Raw genomic sequence first — 17,305 nt, 5'->3', positions numbered from 1 at the left:
TCTTTGTTTAATTATAATAAAGTATTCGGCATTACAGAAATGAGATAGCTTACTGGTGACTTTTTGTGGTGAGGATGCTGTAATATCTAGTTCATTGTGTGGGCGACTTGTTTTCAAGATTCCTGTCATCACATACCAGGAAGAGAAGCTTTAGCACGATCGAAATTTGAATATTTAAAAAAAATGCTTACAGAGCAAGTCTTTACGTAAATAAAGCTGTTCTGAGAGCAGAAATAAGTACAAAATAAGTGGAGGACTTCGTGTGGAAACTTTACAGACAAGACAACCAGTGAACAAAAACTTTTTACAATCATTTCAATCCCCACAAAATACTTCAAAGGAATGAGTGATGAACAACACACAATTTATTTTTAATGTGTTCTATTATTTTGTAAGGATGAGTTATCTCACTCCTGCCGTCTCTGTACAGTTCAACCCTATCGAGTTGTCGGTCTTGAACAAGAGTTGCCTCGCTTGGATGAAGGTGCCGTTGGCAGATAACGGCCGAGTGTCGCTGCGGTCTCCCGCACGGACGGGCAGTATCGACGACAGCATTGTCGCTGATGTCAACAGACGGGCCCGCAGTTGGCCAATCGGGAGAGCCGGGGTCGGGGGACCCACGCGCGCCCTGTGTACAGCCAACCGACGTGGCTTTCTGTTGTTTCTCCCACTGGAGAGCTGCTGCTCCCTGCAGCCGAGTGTTGGGAAAGTGGCAATGGTCTGTGACAGATAAGAGGAGGAGGACAACGACGACGACTACGACGACGACGACGAATGAGAGGAGGGTTGCTAAGAAGACGAGATTTGAGGACGACTCACCCGGCCACCCGGCTCACGAGGTTAGTGGAACGAGTGCGTGGTCGAGTTGTTTACCAGTCGGAGAGTACGAGTGGACGAGTGCGGGTTGGGAGAGTTGTGTGCACGAGCGTGTGTGTGCATGCGTGGAGTGGTCGTGAGTAAACATGAGAATCACGACTGTTAATGCGTGTAATGACTGCACATGTAATTGCATGCATGCGTCGTGTTTGTGTGTGTGTTCGGGTATTTCAGTGTATGAATGAATGCCTAATTGCATTTTTGTGCACGTGTTCGGATAGTTGTGGGTGTGTATGTGTGTATGTGTGTGTATGTGTGGGTGTGTATGTGTGGCTGTGTATGTGTAGGTGTGTATGTGTGTGGGCCTATTTCTCTAAATGTGTGCGCATAAATATGTATGTGTTTATATTTTTATTGTATTCATGGCGGATCGTAATATATAATTTTCTCCCATATTTTCTCAGCAAACCGACGACGTTATTTTCACGTATTTTTACGATCGACCCTTAACTAACGGTCAGACAGCGGTTTGTCACCGAGACTTAAGGGAGTAGTCATTTTTCTCTGCGTGTGTCTGGTCGCAATGGAACCTCAAGCACTCGGTGCACCACCCTAAGCAGCGCTTTAAACTGAGCTGGTCATCCCATACATAAAGAGCGCTGGTCATGATGCCGAAAGGATATGTAAAAATAAGAAGATATAAATCTATAAACAATGGATAAACAAAAATCTTGAGGTCATCTGTGGTCAGGTTCACAAAGTCGCATGAACTATTAACTGTATCCCCTAAAATATTTCATCAAAGTTCAACTGGATGCTGGGTCAATGCTCTGTGTTGTTTGAGAACCGCTTTGAGATTTGAGGACAGGGGATAATCACATGGACAGCCATTGATGCCAGTTATTCATTCTTTCTTCTCTTTTGTACAGCCGCTCCACCGAGTTTTAATTGTCTCCCTTACAAAGAACCGTTGCTCCATCTATCGGGTCGCGTTTGACATTTCGATACATTCCCCTGGGGAACCACTAATGACCCCTGTGTGCTGTACCTCCGACCTCGGTCTGCTGAGATAAAAGCCGCTTTGCAATAAAGATGAGCAGTCTTCTCAAATAAAAGAATGAATGAACAAATGAAGAGACTTCAATAGAAGAAAGAAAAAAGAATGAAAGAGAATGAAAAATCGAAAAGAACACAAGAAGATAAACGCAAAAAAAAAAAAGCTGAACAAAATCTGGCGAGTAATCCATTGTTCGGTTGCTATGGAGACAAAAGTTGGTATTACCGTTCGGCATTATTGCTGCATGTAGACAATTATGAGGAATAATTGAGTTCCGAAGCGGTGGTGACTGGTCTTTCCATGGCGGATTGAAGCTTAAAGGCCTACTGGAGTGTGAAATTATTTTCATTTCGATGGCTGTGGTTCATTACGAGAAAATTTATCATCGAAACTCCGTGCAGTGAACTTTATGGTTGTTGTTGTTGTTGTTGCTGTTGTTGTTGTTGTTGTTGTTGTTGTTTTGGTTTTTGGGTTTTTTGTTTGTTTGTTTTGTTTTTTGTTTTTTTGTTTTGTTGTTGCTGTTGTTGTTGTTTTGCTTTTGTTTTTGGGTTGTTTGTTTGTTTTTGTTTTTGTTTTTTTGTTGTTTTGTTTTTACATCATGCAAACAATTTTGTATTTTGCAAATAAGTCAAAACTTCAGACCCCAAGGAGTGAAGTATGCGGTCTCTCTATTATGAAGCGCTTGGTTGGAATGTTCTCGAAGCACTTCAGTATGTTGCTGCCTTCACTGATGTCAGACATTTTATCTATGTCTCTGCAAACCACGCTCTCACCTTCCTCGCCCACATTAGAAAAGAATCACAATGCATTTTGAAGGGAAAAAATGATACACCTATATTTTATTTACATGTCAGCAGCTACAAATATTAATTCCTTGTATGCCTTTAACTAATGCAGCTGTCGAGGGCCACAAGTGATGTTTTCCCACTGCCTCATGGGACTGTTAAGCCTTAATTAGGCCACCGATAATTGAGAAAGATTATGTAAGTTAGTACGTTGAAGGAATGTCAAGTGGCGCCCCCACTCCCTTATGTAATACAGCTTTTTTTTTCTTTCGGTAATCAAATCCCGCGTTATTGGGTACAACCACGTGAGGTGCAGTAATTAGGAGGTAATTATAGCAAATTATAGTCGTGCTCGTGACCCAGACACTAGGACCTTAATTACTGCGCCATCTGCTTTGTTACATGGATTATTTCTTCTGCCCTTTGTTTCTCTTTGGGCTGTGTGAGCCACTCTCTGTACCCAGATGCTGAGGTATGTCTGTGTTCATTATGCATATCTGCTTCTCTTCCCGTGTATTTCTTTCTTTTCTGTATCTTTTCTGTATTTTCCTCCGTTGTCATCTTCTGTCTATCCCTGTCTGCATCCTTCGATTGGTCTTTGTCAATGTCGAGGCGACTGTTTCTCCGCGTCTGTGCACATATCTGTATTTTACTGTCTTGCCCCTGAGCCTGATGGTGTCGGTTGTTTTATCTGGTAGTGTGTGTCATTCTGACCGATGTATACTAGTAAATGCTTTTTTATAGAGTGTCTAACCCGCCAACAATGGCGGTTGAAGGCGCTTACATAATGCACACACTTACCATCATTTAAGTTAAACCTCTACCTCTACCTCTACCTCTACACCTCTACACCTCTACACCTCTACACCTCTACCTCCCTCTCTCCCTCTCTCCCTCTCTCCCTCTATCTCTCTCTCTCTCATACACACAGTGGAAGAAACCGGAGTACTTGTAGAAAAACACCGACGGTCGAACCATTCAGAGTATGTCCAAAGCCGAGATGCGAACCCGCATCACCGGATTGTCACTGTCATGGTGACGGCTATACTGTCTGTTTCTATGTCAAATATTGTCTGACAATGTCCGCACATTATGCCTGAGTCCATCTTTTTGTCAGTGTCTGTGTTTTTTTTTTATCTAACTCTGCGTCTGACAGCGGTTGTGTCTCATGGTGTCTGTACCCGACAGGGTCTGCCATCGCATCTAAGTCTGGCATCAAAAGAAAAGGGTAAAGTTCATCCTTTTACAAGTTTTAGGTCGCTGGAGCAGCAGATGCTAGAGACCTCACTTTCCTCGTGGTCAGCTGTATGTGGGTTCACTGCTTTACCTACCCAAACCCTCTACGGCGTTAGCTACCCGTTCCTGACAGCCAAGGAAGCAAGGATACACGGGTATCGAACCTCGCGCCTCTCGGACAGCAGCGTTTAGCCACCAGGCTATCCTTCTCCACAGTTACTGACTTTGTGTCTGACAGTTTGCGATAACTGTCTGACAGAGTCTGGGTTCGTGTCTGACAACAGTGTAAGTTTGAAAGCGAATGTCTTGATGTCAGCTTACATTGTGTCCACCAGTGTGTCCTTGTGTCTGACAGCTTACCTTGTGGCTGCCTGACAACGTCAGTCTGTGGTTGGCAATGCCTGTCTATGTGTCTGACAGTGCCTATGTCTGTGTCCGACAGTGCCTGTGTCAGACAGTTGCTGCCTGTGTCTGACAGTTTCTGTCTGTGTCTGACAGTTTCTGTCTGTGTCTGACAGTTGGTCTCTGTGTCTGACAGTGTCTGTCTCTGTCTCTGACAGTGCCTGTGCGTGCTGCAGTCTCTCACTTTGCCCTTTCTGTCATCCCATTCGTCTCTTTGGCGGCGACTTGTTTGGCTTCGCGCCTGTGTTGTTCCTTCTTCAGCCTTGCTGGTGTCGTCCCGGAAAGGACGCCAGACAAAAACATCAGGAAACAAATTCTTCGACGCCCTCGCACGTTGGCAAGAAACACAAGTGGATGAAAGAAAGCAGTGATCACTCCTCTCTCTCTCTCTAACACGCCAAAACAAACTGATGCCATGATATAGTTGGACATCGCTCACAGCCATCGTGATTGTTATCACTAATTTATATCACTAAGTCAACTAATGACACACCACCGATTACCTGAGTTCAAATCCTAACAGTGACTGACACTTCCTGTCCCTCGCTGACGTCACACAGCAAGAAGTGAACCTTGTGTAAAGCAACTCGATGTTAGCATAAATGTAACCAGCAGTATTTGATGATGATGATGATGACGATGATGATGATGATGATGAGGATGAGGATGAGGATGAGGAGGAGGAGGAGGAGGAGGGTCAGATGACCTTCCTGAAGCTAAATATTGTCTCTCTCTCTCTCTCTCTCTCTCTCATACAAACACACACACACATGTTGCCAGAATCACAAACAGAAACGCCGATACGACGGTAGCTATAGTAACCTCGCATTTCCAAGGCGACAGACTTGTGAGGGAAGAAAAGAGACTAAACATCCCATTTTGGAGCTTTGTCACAGGAAGTAAAGACCTCATTTCTCCTCTGACCTGTGGAACAGGAAACTCTCGGGGCAGGAAGAGCTAGAGGGTAGAAGGAAACCCTCGGGTTAGGGGTCTCACCAAGGTCCCTAGAAATAAGCTCACTTACAACAGAACCTGACTGAGCCGCCATCATCACACAAACACCAACATCGCCACCAATCACAACGAATTTTCTGGTCTTGCTCCTTTGGCCCTCGGAATCTTTCCCCGGGTGCCGAGGCACTTTGACAGGGATCGATGGCTGGCCATCTGGATGCACCGCTTGGCTGCATGTTCCTTTCATGTTTCCTTCTTCGCCACATTCTTGTTCATCCGAGCTGAAAACATCCACATGCTTGTGGTGGGAGGAGCTGATGTCCTCGGTAGCAGGACCGAACTTTATGGCAGACGAGTGCTGCCATCGCTAGTCTCACTTGCTGGGAATGAAGGATGGGAGAAGGCCGTGAGGTGGGTCGACATCGTTGACACAAGTATGTTTGTGTTTGTGTCTGAGTCATTGAGTCTGACAGTTTACTTTGTTGACAGACTGTGTTGTTTGTGTGTGTGTTAGCATTTACATATGACAAGTGTTTGTGTAAAGGTGTTTACAAATGTTTTACAAGCCTTACACATTTACACATGACAAAATGAGGACTTGGACAAGAAAAATGAGGATTTGTGTCTAGGGTGGACTTTGTGACCCTAGGTACGACAAGTATGTGTACACAAATGCTCAGTTCTGTCTCATCCTTTGAGTAGACTTTATGGCTGCTGGTCCAGACTTGTGGTCATTACCTTAGCAAAGACAAATTAATTTAAGAAATAAATCCTCAGAGAATATTAAAGCTGATTATCTCAAGCTGATAAAATAGAAATGATGAGTTTCTCTGCGGACAAGTGAGATGAAAATATCGAATTTTAATTTCCGAATTAATATTTTCGCTTTGATTGTTGTATTCTTGCTTCCGAAAATAGCATCCTGTCTGAAAATCTTTTAATAATACGAAAACATTTGATTACAAATGTTATCTCTGGTATTTTAATTTCTTTAGTTTAGTATGATAGGTCGATGGAAGAATTTTCATTTGGGAATTATTTTTCCTTTCATGTACAAGGTACTTCTGTCTGTTTGTAGCTATGACAGATGTACACAATGTACATGGTGTGTACACACACGCTCACACATCAACAAACACTCGTCTATGCTCACGAACAAATAAACAGAAACAGATAAGCTATCCATCACTCTCACCGAAATAAGCACACACACAGACACACATATAAACACACACCTATAAACACACACATACACACACATATATATATATAAACACACACATATAAACATACACACATGTACATGTACATCCATACACACATACTGACACACGCATATACACAAACCATTGATATTTTTTTTATTCCTTCGCACATTTCTTGTCGGTGATGTGTTGCTCAATGCATATATAAATGTATTTACATTCTCACTTTCCAGAATTATACGGACAACAATTTAATAATAAAATTCAGTCGCTGTGATTGATTTTCAACAATCTTGAACTTATTTTAAAAGCAAACAATAAAAAAGCACAAAGTTTATTCTATTCTCCATCTTTTCCCTTTTTCCTTTCCAACTTTAAGAAGAGAAATACAAGATTTCTCACTTTATAATCCATTGCCATATTCAAGAAGGTTTGGTCCAACCCGAGATAAATGAGAATTTTTTATGTGTTTGACACCCAGAAACCTTGTCGTGTCCAGTGGAATCCAATCAACATATTGTCTGCCTGAGGGGAGGCCACTACAGTTTTTTTCTTCTGAAACCAGTATTTTATGCAAACGGTAGAAAGTGGATGTCGACCGAGTTCCCCACAGACTAGTTTCTGTGGTGTTTGTATTTAAGTTTATATTACAGGTTGGTGTGTAGGCTGGTCTGTTCAATATGAATATTCTGAGGCATGTTATAATACTGGTTATACTCATGTATCACATTGTTGAAAGACAGTTTTCTTTTTCACTTCTTTCACTTTAAAACAATGACTACATCTACAGTCTAGCTGTGAAGCATGTACAAAGAAAGAGAGAGAGAAAGTTTATTCCTTGCTACTCCTAGAGGAGCATAGAGCCGCAACAGCGAGAGAGAGAGAAAAAAAATGTATGAAAGAGAATCATAGATTGATTGGTTTAAACTTCATTTCCACAAGAGCCTATCTTCATCAAGTATACAAAATTCCGATCAAGGTGAGAGAGAGAGAGGAGAGAAAAAGAAAGAGGGAGAAAGAAAGAAAGAAGAAAGAGAAAGAAAGAAGTATTAAGTAAGTCTGAAAGGTCGACGACGGTTCAAACAGTTTATGACCTCACTTGTCCTAATTGCTGGCTCACTCCACCCTGGCTGATGGCTGCTGCCTTCATCAAGGAAGACTAAAATCACCGCCACCATCTGCTTGAAAGGAATGACGGTGGAGGCGGCCATGTTCGTCATCGCGCGCTCTCCACGGCTTCCTGAATTGATGTGACGTCACTGCCGGCGGTGCTGGCGTGACCAGAAGCACTTCCTGTCTCTCTGTCTGAGCGCTAATGACGGGGGCGCTATGTATGTTGTTCGGAAATGAGTCCGTTGGTATTTTGGGCTTCATTTGTAGTACTAATGCACCACTCATACCTTTCCTTCTTGACTTGCCGTCTTCCTTCTTCCACCTTCCAGCTTCCGGTGAGGGATTTTCTCCCCATTATTTTTTTTCTCTTTTCTTTCTTTCTTTCTCTTTCTTTCTTTCTCTTTCTCTTTTTCTTTTTCTTTCTTTCTTTGTTTCTTTTCTTTCTTTTCTTTTCTTTCTTTTCTTTTCTTTCTTTTCTTTTTTCTTTCTTTCTCTTTCTTTCTTTTCTTTTTTTCTTTCTTTCCTTCTTTTACTCTTTCTTTTTTTTCTTTCTTTTTTTCTTTCATGCCGTCTGGTCTATTATATTCTTCTCTCCTTTGGAAGATCTTAGTTTAAAGATGGCGTCGGTTTTAAATTTCATTTAGCAACATAAAACAGTAAAGCTCAGATTGCGATATAAGTACCTTTGTTTCACCTAAAGACTTTGCTAAAGATAATGAAGACAAGGCAGCTTAATTAGGGCACATTAATTAACAATTAATCAGGAAAGTACAGTAGCAGTGATAACTAGCTTATCAACAATGCAGTGAGGGCGAGGAGTGGAGGGGATTAGATCCGGGTACGATTTGAGGGTGAGTGAGTGGAGTCGGGAGGAGATTGAGATCGTTGAGTGCAGGATGGTGTAGTTAATAATGAATCATTAGTTGCGTCCATGTCGATGTCGTCCTCTTTGTTAAGATAGGGTGGGGTAGATATCGTTTTTGCATGCCAAAAATAATAACCAAAACCTTAATCCTAACCTAAACCCTAAGGCTGTCTTAATCATAGATGTTAGTCTCACGCTTTAAAACTCATACGAACAAGCTCTCTAGAAAAAAATAAGAAAAAATCATGCAAGTGGATAATGGTATTTTGCACTTCGTCCCAGACTTTTAAAAAAAGGTTCTACTCCACTTGACCGTTTAGGTCTCACTGTGTGATCGATAACAGGAGCCCGGGTGTTTTTTGTTGGTTTTTTGTTTGTTTGTTTTGTTTTGTTTTGTTTTTTTTGTTGGTCAAAGAGCCGTCACGCCTCACATTAACCTCCAAGCTCGAGAAAAAATATAACAGCAAGCACAATGTCTGCTTGTGTAAGAAGGATCTACTTTCCGAGCATGCATGGACATGCAGCAGACGGCTTACAGGGTTAGAAGAAAGATTGCATACTCTACAAAGTTATGAGCTGCCGACATAAACTCTCGTCTACAAGCCTTTCCCTTCTGAGGGGAGGAGGGCAAAGGTAGGGTAGCGTTGATCACACATAATCCCTCCCAGCAGCTGCAGCCTGTCACCTACCCTACCCCCCCCCAAGCCCTAGAACTTGCCGGGAAGTGCGATCACACCGCCACCTAGCGAGCTGTGATTACACTGCCACCTACCGGGCTGCTGGAAGCAGACGCAGGTCTGCAGGTCCTGCAACCGCCGCGACGAAATTTCATTCCAGCGGCCACCAGACGGCGACACATCTGGTCCGGTCTCTTTGAAGAAGCTGACAGACCGCCCAACGACAAAGCCAGTCAGGCAGAATATCGGGTCTTGAGCATCACTTGCTCCACACATCCTGACCCCACGCTGGTCACGTGTCACTTCGCCAGTGACGTCAGTGAAAAGGTCACGGTGTTCTGGAGGAGCATGGGTAGCAGCGCGTGGTGAGGTCATACAAACTGACAGAAAATAATGGTAGGTAGGTGTGTGGCTTGACGAACATAAAGATACTCGTGGGTAGAGTTTGGGGATGTAAATTTAAAAACATGACCATGCGCAGAAAGAAGTCCACAAAACAGACGTCAGCATTGTGCATGAATACGTCATGAAGGCTTCAACCAATGGGACAAGTGAGATCAGGTGTTATGTACATGTTCGACTTCTTTCTGCCCAAGCTGACTTTTGAATCGTGTTTCTCGAGAAATGAAGAAGAGATTTTTCTTAAACCCAGATTGAAGGCGATAGCATCTTGCACTTGTCCAGTTACGAGGAAAAAAAATGGCAACTAGACATTGAAAGTCCCGGCTAGCCTGATCCTGCAAATCTGCTCTCTAGGCACGACGTCCATTATCTCGGCACGCGCCTCGTCCTGTCTCAGGAGAGGGTAACTCTAATGTCTTTTGTCGATACAAGTTTTAAAGAACATTTCACTTTTTTTAACCGTTAGCAATTTTTGCTTTTTTTTAAACTTTCTTCGACATTAATGAGGAAAAGATCTGGCTGCCGGCTTCTGACATTCTCCTTTTTTGCATTTATCTTTTTTTTTTTTAAATTTGAATATGCTTTTCCTAAACGGTTTGAACATTAAAAACAGTTATTCTGTATATGTGTGTGTGTCTCCTTGCTACAGCTTTTGCCATAATAGTGTAAACAATCTTGCGATTTCTAAAGATTAAAAATAGATTGATAACAATACTGAGAGAGTTGGACACAGTTCTGACATCTTTTAGAAGTCTTTCTTACCTGGACAAATAACTTTGCTGAATGTAGAAATGTTTTCTGGTTAATTTTATATTAATCTTACCTCCCTCTCCCCCTACCCCACCCACACGCAAGCATTTTAAAAATAGCTACGAGAAGTATTTCCAGTCAAGAATGCCGTTGACCACGCTTCCTCAAGGGAGGATAACTTCCCACAGAATTGACTCCTTACATGCGTGACTGTATTGCAGAGTTCTCTCGCTGTTCCTCCGATAAGGTGCATTGCAGGAAAGGGGGGAAGGGGAGGTCAGACACAGACTTTGCAACACCGGGGCTGATAACTCTGAAATAGGAAAACTTCATCAGTCGTGCTCGCTCCCCCGGGTCCAGCACTCGTGCGTCGCGTGTCCAGGTCCGGTAACTCATGGCAGGCGACGAGAATCGATGATGGTGTGATGCGCTTCTCAGCTTGGGTCCCAGATATACATGCTAAGTAATTCAATGACATCAGTTTGTTCCAGTCTTCTACTCGCGGATTTGTGTTATGATAAACATGAAAAACGAGTTATTTTTCCATGGATGGATGGAAGATATGGACAGTCATATCATCGATGTCTTTGGTCACAGAGATAAGGACAGACAGAAAAGAAGAGAGATAAGAAAAATAATTATGAAAAGGAAGACAAAAGAATTATGAAAAAAATAGATAATCGATAAGAAATTTATGCTATGCCATTACAGACTTGTTACTGAAAGAAAGACCAAAAGAAAATAAAAATTATGGCAGACATGAAGTAAAGGAAGGAGAAACAGGTGAAAAAAGATGAATAAAAACCTGTGTAAAGTTGATTTATTGTTGTTTTCTATGCATAAAGGACAGTAAAAACCTGACTGTAAATTTACTTGATGTCTCACAGTACTTACTGAGGTTAGGAGACACAACAAAACAGTTTTCTCATAAATATTTTCAACTATTTTCGTCGCTAGATATTTACAAGTAACAGGTTTTATGGATGCTTGAGTGCAATGAGGGCTGAGTGGATTGCTGCTGCTGTTGGCTCGTGTTTCAAATCGATGTTCTCAGACCTGCTAATTACATTCAAACGGCAACATTGTTGATTTCTAGCTAATTGCTTGTGACATTTGTAAGCAGGTGACACTGGCAGAGAGTGCAGCTGACATTTGTCACATGTCAACGAGAGAAAGACGAATTATTGTAATGGGAGAGAAAGGTTGCATTAGTGAGAAAGAAACAGTCTAGTGATGAACTCACAATAATGAGAAAGTACAATAAAAATAAAAAAAAAAAATAAAAAAAAAATAAAATAAAATTAAAAAATACAACTAATAAAAATAGTAATAAAACATCTTAATAATAACAGACAACCGTCACATCAACGAGAGAGAGAGAGAGTTATGTCCCCAGGAGAAAGTAATATTACAATGATGAAAAAAGTTTGATAATGAGAGGAAAAACAGCCTATTTTTGAGAGACGTGATGATGATGATGATGATGATGATGTGGAGGAGGAGGAGGAGGATGTACTTTCGGGTACTATTTCAGTTCAGTTAACTGTTTCCAGCCATAAACCCTGGTTTATCGTACTCTAAGTACTGTTTACGGTTTGTAAACAAAACAACAATACAACGCTGACTCTGAAGTAGTCGGCAAGAGACAAGAGAGACTGAAACAAAACAAACCTTGTCAAAGGTGACTTTCGGTTTTTGTTTCTGGGTTGATGATTTGTTTTTTTTTTTTATTTTTTAGTTTTGCACTCGCGCGGTGAAATCGAAACCCGATCAGCAACGTGGGCTGCTGGCTGTTAGCGAAAGGTCAGATGGGTAATGCCTGGAAAATTTTTTTTTTAAATGGAGAAAAGCGAAATGTGATGAGTAGGCAGTAGGCGGGGAGTGAGCACCTCGGTCTCCAGTCACGTGACCTCTTTCCTACACCAGCTGCACTGAGTAAGGATGTGTCGGAGTCTCAGTTCTTTGAGCATCATCCTTGTGGACAAGTGAGAGCTACTCATCCCCGTCTCTCTCTCTCTGTCTTTACACACAGAAGTCTGATAATTTTTCCCTCCGTTGAGTCCAGTGTCCTTCCGTTAGAGAGACAGAGACAGTGGTCAGACAATACAAAGATTCAGATGCCGTCTCACCGATTGTCCTCCCTGCTTCAGGAAAACTACCGTGCCCTTCACCTTGTAAGTATTTGTTTACTGGTTGTCATACAGCTCGTAGACAAGCAAAGGACCTTCTGGGATTCTACTTCAGCTGGGGGTAGGGGTTAGGGGTGGGTGGGAGAGAGGATGGAGGGATTCCAGGGTGGGCTGAGGTCGGGGTGTCGTCTGCTGTCTTACCAAAGTCTGGAGACAACAGGGGACATAACACGCTTTCTCTTCTTTGTCCTTCTTGTAGTCGGAGCTAAAGCTTTGGGTGATTTCTCACCCGTCCATGTTTGTCGTGTCCAGACGTCACAACAGATTCCGTTCTTAATTCATCTTGTGTGTCTCTCTTATAGCTATGTCTGTGTCTGTCTCTAACATATAGCTATGTCTGTGTCTCTCTTGTATAGATATTCTGCGTCTCTCTCAAATAGCTATGTATGTGTCTCTCTGTCTCTATCACATAGCTATGTATGTGTCTCTCTGTCTGTAACATATCTATGTCTGTGTTTCATATAGTTATGTCTGTATCTCTGTCTCTCACATATAGCTATGTCTGTCTCTCTCATATAGCTATGTCTGTGTCTCTCTTTCTCTCTCAAATAGCTATGTCTGTGTCTCTCCTATAGCTATGTCTGTGTCCGTCTGTCTCCCTCATATAGCTATGTCTGTGTCTCTCTGTCTTTCTTATATAGCAATGTCTGTGTCTCTCTCATATAGCTATGCACACAGGTGCACGTGATCGTGAATGTGATGGCACTTGTGTGTTAGCAATTATAAATGTGATGTGACATGTAGGTTTGTCACTTTGAGTGTGACGGCACGCACATGCTGCATCATGCGTCACGAGCACGCGTGACGGGACTATTTGCCGCAGCGCAGTAAGTCGCTTGTGTGGCGTGAGACGAGGCGGAGAGTTACAGAGAGGGCGCGTCGATCGCTTTGATGTGCGGAAATCGTTTGATGTGGCACCTGCGGCGCTGCTGTCATAATGATGCTCTTAATAAATTGCACTCAGCTGTGGAGTACTTTCAGACAAATGTCCACCCACACACCCATCCACCCCTACGTACACACACACACACAAACAAACAAACACACAAACACAAATATCTGTGATGTCTGCTCAGCTCTCCCGCACGGGTGCGTACCCTAGAGGGAAGAGCAAGAGAAATGGTTGGGTGGACCTAATCAGAGTATAAAAACAGACAGCTGACTCCACCCGTACCCAGTGAAGCATGGTTAAGTCGCTAGTCTGGTCTGTGGAAGTTTGTACCTGCGCACAAGCAACTTCCGGCTTACCTTAATGAAATTCCCATTAAATACATTTATGATCTTCAATTTTTTTTTATCCTCCCTTATTTTTTAGTAAATCCCTAACGTTTTTATTATATTGTTTGCTTAGAAATTTAACCTCCTCTGTAACTTGTCTTCCACAAATGAAGCAAGTATTTTAGCTGGTGACCAGTGGTGTGTGGCAGCCATGGAGTCCAAAATACCCGATTCGCTGCTGGAGCACATTCATATATTTTCTTCTTTCTTGTCCCACTGAGTGGAGGGAAATAACGGAAAATAGAGAAATAGACTTGTTGTAATATCTATCTATTGTGATGTCCTTCTGTACAGAGGTACGGGGTGGACTCTTGAAGAAAAACATTTAATGAAGCGGCTTGTGTTTAATGTCTTCTGCTTCCTTTGCATTGGAAAATTATGCAGGGAAAATTATAAATAAGATTTTTTTATTATTAATGGAGCTTATGACTGGAAAAAATTCATTTAAAATAATGGAATTCATCCCAAACTCACGCTCTCTGTCGCCGCCATCTCTGTCACGTGGTAGCTGGTGGTCCATCTAATTAAATGTCTTTGCTGTTCTCGACGGTTCACAGCTCTCATAAGATGTTTTCCCAGACTTGATTGTCTGCTCTTAATATGTGGGAAATCGAAATATTTTGTGTAGACATTTATGCAGGGGAACCTGGAATCTACACTGTTAGTGGCTGGAATAATCTGTGTGAACTGCCTTCAGGAAAACAAGAAAAAACCCCCGAAGGAATATCTCAAAGTTCAACGCATGCGCGTCGCAAGTAATCTGTTTCCGCACCAGAGATAACGGTTCTTCTAATTAGTCTCCCTTGACTTAAATGACAGACATGACCTGTTGAATCGGATCCAACCAAAATTTCGGGTTTCAAAACGATCGTTTACTTAAAATCATTTCTAAAATACCGACCTCTGGAATCACGTGCCTTGCCACCGGTTGTTCTGACCGAAGAATTTGTTCAGATCCTTGCACACACACATGAACCTAGATATTAGCTCGCATCCTGAATGTTCAAAGGTGAACCTTCTTCAAAAGACATTACATCCTTCTTGTCGTCGATGCGTTTCAGCCGATTACAGCCTCTCCGACATTTTCGCAGACTGAATGATAAATAAATGTCTAGGTGGCCAGTCAGTCAAAGCATCTCTCGCCGCTGCTCTTGGCCACTGGGTCCTCCCACACCACGCATTCAAACAGGTTTTTTTTTCATCTTTTTCTCTCGAAAGAGTTACACAAACATGGAGACCTTCGGGAATTGACTCGAAGGTTTGTTTTGGAGGTATTGTAGTTAAATAATTGATTTGCAACCTAAAAATGGGTCGGACCTGTTCCACCATCAGTCTATCATTTATGCTCAGCTTAACATTTCCATCGCTCTTCCCTTTAAAGACATAGTGGTTTCCAACATTTTCTCGCTGGTTATTGGGTATAGGTAAGTGCATGAGTGTTGTCGTTCCGGTCGGAGGAGAGCAAGGAGGTGTTTGAGTAGCAGCAGCGGAGGATACAACCACTACGTCACTATCGACCTCACCATCAACCTCGATGGTGTTGGTGTTGAGTAGCAGGATGAACATTTGTCATCATTAGAAGAGAACCAATGATAGTGATGATAGTGACGGAACAGCCAATATAATAGCAACCGTAATAACACTCGTAGCAGATTTTACAACAAACCACTCAGAAGTGCCCGGATGACATCGTTAATAACTTGACTCCCCGCTCTTAAATTGCCATCACCTGCATGAGAGCCGCCATTTAACTCCTGAATAAACCGTTTTTCAACGAGGCGAAACAAACAAGAGTACACAGGCTTGTTGACCGAGAATACTTCATAACACTCTCGCTAGACAAAAGCAGATTGTGTACGTAAACAGAACGAGGACGACCCACGAGGGGTGAGCCTGGATCTCCTTGGAAACCGGCTCTCTCTCTCCCGGATTAGAACTTCACCCACGACCAAACATGACATTTCAGAGGAGGGAGGGGAAAGGGGAAAGTGCCTGGCAGTAAGGAGGGACCTAGAAACTTCAGACAAAAAGAAAATTTACTCAAGTCTTGCACGAACGTCGGGGCTGTAGGGAGATAGATGGCGGCAGTGGTGCTCGGCACGTGCTGCAGTAAGTCTACTGTCAGATTTGTGAAGGTCTCCTAGACAACAAAAATGTCTACAGCTGATTGTTTGGGTTTTCTCTTTGTTTCCCTGACAAACAGTGTCGGACTCGGTGTCGAGAAGATCGATCCTAGGTGGGATACATCACATTGTTATTATTATCTGTCTCACTGAACATCATTATCTCCCGATTTTTACCAGAAATCATTAACTGTTATATTTAATCTTTACTTGCTGTGATAATTATCTATTATATTGTTGTTGTTTTTTTATTATATTTATAAAGTTTTCGTCATTTTGCTTTTATATTTTCCATCGTAAATTTGATATATTGCCTTGTAATCATCTTTGTGTGATCATTATCTTTTGCTTGATACATCACTATATATTTGTGCATCTTTTTCTCAAGCTTTTTCTCATTATTTATCGTACAGTAATTATTGTCTTTCGTCTGTGTATGACTATCTCAAATATTTTACATATAAAAATGTTTATATTATGAATGATTATCTTTGTTATTTTTCATCGTTATTCCTAGTTCCATACCTCTTGTATTTGACATCATTATCTCCTGTATTGTACTCATCGCTCCTGTATTTCATTCATTATTTCCTGTATTTTATTCATTTATTTTCTGTATTTCCTGTATTTTATTCATTACATCCTGTATCATACCCATTGTCCCTGTATTGTACTCATTATTTCTTGTGCATCATTATCTACCATGTGCATTGCGTATTTAATCCAACCCATAATTCAAAAGAAAGAGGAGTAAAAAAAAAAAAACGGTCATCAAATGCCGGTGGAGTGAACTAATTGATCTACGACATAAAATAATAGAAATAAATTGGAAATGTCACAGAGACAGGGCTTGCCGCGGGCATTTATTAAGAGAATTGTGCTGCCGACCAACGGCTCGCAAATGTTGCTGGAGGTGAGGGTCGTATCTTCTGTCGCTTTTTGCTTTCAAGATTTTTTTTCACCCGGAATGTTGCACCAGAGTTCACACAAACCGAGGACTGGAATCAAAGGAAAGACCTAAAGGTACGATGACTCGGTTTGTTTACATTTGTCTCATCAACATCGGTAAACAGGAGAGGAGAGTGTGTCAAGGGCAGGTGGAGGGGGAGTGTGTGTCTGGACAGGTTGCAGACGTGGCTCTGGCACTGGAGGTTACCTCGTGGGACCGCAGGTAACCGTTAGCTTGGGGAGGAACCGGCTCGCTGACTCCGGTCTGGTGTGTGGTTCATCGAGTGATGAAACGGTTACGAGGCTGGAGGCAGTAAGATACGAGAAAAGCTGTTGATGAGGCGGTGATGTATGCATTGGCAAGTACTTGTGCATGAACACACACACACACACACACTTTGCCATCACACTTGCATCCCAGATCCACTTCCCCCACTCACCCCGCCCCACCCATCACCCCCACTGCACGTGCTCTCAGCATCAAAACAAACTCACGTGTGCAACC

The 17,305-nt window shown here is 42.3% G+C and overlaps 1 protein-coding gene across 2 annotated transcripts in view; it reads left to right on the top strand.

Moving 5' to 3' along the window:
- Nucleotides 1-532: 532 nt before the first annotated feature.
- Nucleotides 533-17,305, top strand: part of LOC112575295 (synaptotagmin-like protein 5) — a 74,083-nt gene continuing 57,310 nt past the window's right edge. Inside the window, exon 1 of one of the 2 annotated variants that reach the window (XM_025257043.1) lies at nt 533-839. The gene's annotated coding sequence lies outside the window, so the exon portion shown is untranslated. The remainder of the gene's footprint in view (nt 840-17,305) is intronic. The other variant, XM_025257041.1, reaches the window with a different exon arrangement.

The sequence above is a fragment of the Pomacea canaliculata genome, linkage group LG11 (assembly GCF_003073045.1).
Source record: "Pomacea canaliculata isolate SZHN2017 linkage group LG11, ASM307304v1, whole genome shotgun sequence".
Lineage (NCBI taxonomy): Eukaryota > Metazoa > Mollusca > Gastropoda > Architaenioglossa > Ampullariidae > Pomacea > Pomacea canaliculata.
This window is presented reverse-complemented; position numbering and strand designations above follow the sequence as displayed.